Raw genomic sequence first — 6,579 nt, forward strand, 5'->3', positions numbered from 1 at the left:
ACACTCCTAAACCACCAATTGAACAACAGTACTATAGACAACTTCCACACATTCAAAATGTCACATCCACAAAGCTCCAGGCTTATCCCACAACTCGTGACCATTCAGAGCACCAACATTGTCTATGCTATAACATGCACATTATGCCCCAGCATCTATATAGGCAAAACCGATGAGAGTCCCCTTGGTTGTGGCAGGTTGGTGTTTTTCATCCTGAATCTTGTTCTGGAGGCAGCTCTGCGGAGTGGTCACTAGCTGGTACAGCCACAGTCCTAAAATCGTATTTTAAACCTAACCCTAACCTTAACCCTAATTTGACTGATTTCCTTATATGAATATTGGAAATTGTTGCATGTTGCGTTTATATTTTTGTTCGGTATAATTGGATAAATAAGAAAAAAAAGAGTGGAGATGCAGCCACCACTCTTGCATGTAGATCACTATTTCTCAAATCAATATGGACAGCGCCCGGTGCTGAAAGTTGAGTAGGCAAATATACTAAAAAAGAGGGCTTTGTTGGAGCCCTAAGAAATAAGTAGACTTACATGTTTTTCAGAAGCAATTCTGTTATCCATGTATTTAACTGCATAGCTATTTCCCCCAATACTGTCACCATGCACTCCTTATTCCTTGACAATTTCCTCTCCAACAGGTAACTTTTTTTTTTGTTTCGCCCACCAAGAAATTTGTTTTTGTATGGAGTTCAATTGGCCAACTGAAAACTGTATGACTTATTTGTTACGTGAGGTTTATTTGAACAAATGTAGTTTCGTCATGGTTAAGTTGTTGGGGTGTACTGATATAAGCGGGACAAGTGACATCAAGGCAAGTTTGAGAAAAAACACTTTATATCAGCATTGTCTCGAGATGGCCTTGCATAATTCATGACATTAAGATAGTAGCACAGGATCTCTCTCCATTGAATACCGGCGGCTGACGTCAACAACACTCATCGGATATTCAAAAAAGATTACAATAATGAGATGTATCCACTAGTGCGGACCCCATTTAGTCGACTGGTCGATTGTTTGGTGGAAAGGCTCTTGGTCAACCGAGATGTCTTTAATTGAGCAGTAGCAACAATATAGAGTGGGGAGAAAAAGTATTTGATACACTGCCGATTATGCAGGTTTTCCAACTTACAAAGCATGTAGAGGTCTGTAATTTATTTCATAAGTACACTTCAACTGTGAGAGACGGAATCCCAGACACATGTCACCTCTCAGGCCGTGAGATGGCACAGTCCATCACTCTAAAACATGAGCTTCTGAAATTCTATATGTTTATATTATGTAAGAACAAATGCGGTTTCTCCCGCGTTGGATATTGGTTGCTGTCCGAGGTTCTGAAACACATTAGTGCGCTGTTGAATTGGTGACTTTATCTAGGCCATGTTGCTATGTGCACAATAACAAAGTTAACCAGCATATTGTGTTGAGAATAATTGCGGCGGAGGTACCAGTGGAGTTAGGGAGAAGAGAGAACAGCCCTTGTCTAAGAAAAGTGAGGAGAGAGGAAACCACAACTTAATTAGGCCTATAATCAACAGCCTAACTGTTATATGTGCCTGGCTTTATAAATCATCCATATATATCTACAGAAATAAGACCGTTCCTGCGTCTGTTGCTGTTCTGTTGTTGTTTTAGTGTTTGGTTAATAGCCTACTTATTCTGTGAGCACCAAGCCTTATGCAACCACGTTGGATAAGCAAAATTATTTCACAAATTCGTCTGTTTTTAATCTTTGCTGTGCTGTAATAGAGGCTTTACACTTTCTTCTGTTAGACTTGCCTCTCTGGTACGCTTATAATTTATTTAGTGTTTACACTGTTCCAAATGGTCAGAAAAATAATAACCCTAATTTTCCTTGATCTCCTTCTTATTGTTATTAATACTATTATTATTATGATCATCATAATAATAAAAGACATGTCATTATCATGAGTAGGCTTAGTATAGCAGCCTTGTATAACCACCTGTAGGCCTAAGAGCCCATCCTGTTTAGTCTTAATACCATAACTTACTGAGGCCTATTTTTAAATACTTACATAGGCTACTGTATCAATCTATAATGTATATGTTCATGTCATCACACAGCATACGAGCCATTCGTGATTTGAAATGCAATCAATCATTTTGTTTTACAAATCACATAACAAAGCAAACAAATTATTGCTACTGTTTTCAGTCTGCTGCTTTACAAAAAAAAACTAAAAAGTGGTACAACAGACTCTCTGGTATGCTAATAATTTATTTAGTCTTGTTTACATTGTTCCAAATGTCAAAAAATTGATATTGTTATCTAACTGCACCTGTTTGACACACATAATATGCACCCAGAGCTTGCTCATTACCTTGTTTTTCTCGATCTCCAGTATTTTCCACAACTAGTCAAATTTATTCCACACATGCACATTCCTCTTTACCTTCTGAACAACCAGTAAACATTGCCCCATTTAGAGTTTTTTTGTTACGTCTTCTGCATCCGTTTTGCTGTCACATTTACTATTCTGCCTGCGGCTATGGAACCCTGACCTATTCACCGGACGTGCTACCTGGCCCAGACCTGCTGTTTTCAACTCTCTAGAGACAGCAGGAGCGGTAGAGATACTCTCAATGATCGGCAATGGAAAGCCAACTGACATTTACTCCTGAGATGCTGACCTGTTGCACCCTCGGCAACTACTGTGATTATTATTATTTGACCATGCCCTCATAGGCTGGTTCCTCTCTAGGTTTCTTCCTAGGTTTTGGCCTTTCTAGGGAGTTTTTCCTAGCCACCGTGCTTCTACACCTGCATTGCTTGCTTTTTGTGGTTTTAGGCTGGGTTTCTGTACAGCACGTTGAGATATCAGCTGATGTAAGAAGGGCTATATAAATAAATTTGATTTGATTTATGGTGTTCAGAGTTTTAAAGAGAGCAAGGGTTGAGGGAATAGGGAATATTTATCCTAAACACATTAGGGGTTTCAGTAACGTAACTTTCCGGTAACATAACTTCAGTAACACAGGCAGCGCGATACACACTGTTGATGTTCTGTGGTGGTCACAGGGAGGAGAGAGACACAACGGGTGCTAGTCACACAGTCACTCGTCATCCTTTTTTTTAAACACAACACAGCAAGTCTGAGCCAGGCCCGGCACAATCAAATCAATTGCGGTCGGACTCCCTCTAGTCATTTGTGTGTCTTAAATCAAATCAAATCAAACGCTATTGGTCACATACACATGTGTAGCAGATGTTATTGCGGGAGTAGCAAAATGCTTGTGTTTCTAGCTCTAACAGTGCAACAAACACACAATACACACAAACCTAAAAGTAAAAGAACGGAAATAAGGAATATATCAACATTAGGATAAGCAATGTCATAGTGGCATAGACAAAACTTCATCAAGCAGTTTGATTAAATCCTCAGACAAGCTCAGTGCATTTGGTTGATTTGATTAAAACAAATACGATGTGGGGGAAAAAATCACATTTAAAAATGTTGACCAATCGATTGGTTGAAAGAACAGACAACTCTTGGTCGACCAATATTTTTTTTAGTTGGGGACAGTAGTATCCATTAATCCAAAGAAAGGATAGGCGGGAAATCGACAGCCAGCCATGCTGCTATGTGGACAACGACTCCCATGGTGAAGGCGGAGAGACGCGCTGACTGCTGACGTATCACCACGCATGCTACGTTGTGTCGAGCATGGTGTGACGCAAATGCGCCTCAACCAATAAAAACGCGTGGTGGCTGTGGCCAGCCTGAACCGACCCTGCCCACAGCCAACCCCGTTCTGTGTGCTGCTTTGAAGGGTGCATGGGATTTTGATCACTCAGGTATCATATGAACACACAAGACATGGCAAAATGTGTAGGATTGCAGGAAATTAGCTTTAAAACGGCAAAATGTTCTGTCTGACAATAAGAGGGGTGACAAAATGAAGGAAATTAGAAGGGGGGGGGGGGATTTCGGCAAGGCAATTTTCTTGCCCCCCCTCTATCTTGGGACTGCAAAGCCTGGCACACTTCATAATCATTTTGGTTGCCTATCCTGACATGAAGTTTGTTCTATAGAAAGTATTTGACTCTAGCCACAACATTAAGGAAATTAGAATGGTGGGGGTATTTCTGCAGGCAAGAAAATATCCTTGCCGAAATCCCCCCCCCCCCTTCTAGTTTCCTTAATTTTGTGGCAAGAGTCAAATACTTTCTATAGAACAAACTTCACCGAAATGAATCATTAATGTATGTTTGTTATATTAAACATAGAGGAGGGAGTAAAATGTAGGCAAGCAATAAACATTTCAGAACAACTACTAGTCGAATAAGACATGGGAGAGATGACGAATTTTGGCAAAGATTTTTATTTATAGACTAATACACTTGCAACAAATAGCCAAACCGAAAACTGCAGACATTACTAGTGCCTCCCCCGCGACCAAACCGCAATAAAAAAAAAATGAAACACAGCCTAACGTGATCATTGACAGCTGCCTTGAAAGACATAAATAAAAAATGTTTTCTGCTACTAAGATCAGTGGAATGTAAGCTAAACTGACAACGGAGTGAATAGCACAAATCTCAACTAGCAAGCAAGTCGCACGCGAAGGGGGGATTCTGGCAGGTGGGAGATTTTTGGCACAACACCGGAACCTATTTGGCCGGATCCGGTAACCCTCCTGTAATGACAAATCATGTTCACTTTTTTAAATATAAAGATTCTAATACACGTGATCAAAATTCATGCGAGTTGCCTCTTAGTTATTTATCCTGCCCCACAAAAAAAAGCGTAATGTGAAAAAGTAGATTTTCAGCCCGGGCCTAATATTCTAAGAGTTGATGGTTTATGGTTTGCGCAACGTCACCAGCTGCATTTGAGACTAACGCGTGGCGGTAATATGTATCACATCACTTTCTGTGATCTCTTTCTCGAGCCTGCAACTCTCATCCCTCCAACGATGTATTTCATTATATAATCATAGCCACGCGATGTAAATACATTTTACAACGTTATAGAATTACTACTCTGTTCAGAAATAAATGAAATCATTCAGAATATCACCATGAGAAGACCTATAATCTAGCCACAGAGCTGTGGATTGTAGCCTAATAACAATGAACAGCCTGCAGTCGCGAACATGCGGTAAATTTGTCAGTGAAAAAACAGCATGCAGACAAAACAGGCCTTTCGCAATATTTCAAATACAATCAAGGAAAAACACAGATTGGAAAGCAAATGGCTCCTTCTGAAAAGAAATGACTCAATGCTGTAGGCTACCAACATTTTTGATCAACTTCCAAATATTGTTTTACGAGAGAGAGATAGGCTTTTGGCACGAGCTCATCAGGTGAGCTGCGCATCATTGGGTCAGTCATTGAAACTGGAAAGCCTTTTTAGTAGCACACACCTAGGCCTATAGGCTATTGATGGATTCAAAGCAAGGTCGTTTTTATTGATCTCAGATTCTCAGTTTGTCAGTGTCAGAGTAGCCTGCCATTTCGATCATTTGTGCGGTATTAAAAAATATTATTCAAAAGTCTCCTGTTACGTAAAAAAAACATGTCTTTTTATTTTACTAAGCAAGTGAGTTAAGAACAAAATCTTATTTACAATAACGGCCTATCCCGGTCAAACCTGGACTGCGCTGGGCAATTGTGCGTCGCCCTATGGGACTCCCAATCACGGTCGGATGTGATACAGCCTGGATTCGAACCAGGGACTGTAGTGACGCCTCTTGCATTGAGATGCAGTGTCACTTGGTCTAAGGGTCTGCATTGCATGAAATGCGTTCATAAAAAGCCAAACATTTCCCGGACCCTAGGCTACTAAATATGTTCCCCATGTGTGCACCATCTATAAGTGCCTCTTGTCTACTGCTCTATGCCACTACGCAAATGTGATGATATGCATGCAATGCTCTATTATAAAGGGGATTTTCTTTCTCATGCGTTCAGGTAGTTTAGAACTCCCAGGTCACCCCACTCTCGCGCTCACCTTTTGTTCCATTACCTCCCGATTTACAAATGAAGCACTGATAACTGCACGTCATGACACGCATGTGTACAAAGCATCTTTCAATAAAGGTTTGAGCTGTCTCCTGACATGTGTAGGCATACGCTATAACTCATAAAAACAACACACAGCCTATAGTCTAGGCTAGCCTACTTGCCTATATCAAAACTGTCTCTTGTCTATTTGAACTACAATTGTCCGAGAGTGACAACCAAACAATCCATAACGGAAAATATATTCGATTTTGAACTCACTCAAGTGCCGGAAACAGTCCGAGGGCTGTTATTGAAAGCGCATTCTCTGCCGGGCTTAGGCAGGTCACAAGACTTGGACATCCATGTACAAAAACATCCGCACGGCAGTTAGCCCACACAGGTCAGTTTCTAGCCCATAGGCCACTGAGAAACACCTCTGCCTTCAACAGGCCTCGCAACTTTGGCAACTTAGTTCACATTCAGTTGCGCGCATTGGATAACCTACCTTTCCCCAAATGGAAACCTCAGCATTACTCTCGCCTATCCAAATTCGACATTGGAACATTGTTTTTCCTAAACAGGTATAAGGAGCAAAGTGGT

This window comes from Oncorhynchus keta, chromosome 22 (genome assembly GCF_023373465.1).
Source record: "Oncorhynchus keta strain PuntledgeMale-10-30-2019 chromosome 22, Oket_V2, whole genome shotgun sequence".
NCBI lineage: Eukaryota > Metazoa > Chordata > Actinopteri > Salmoniformes > Salmonidae > Oncorhynchus > Oncorhynchus keta.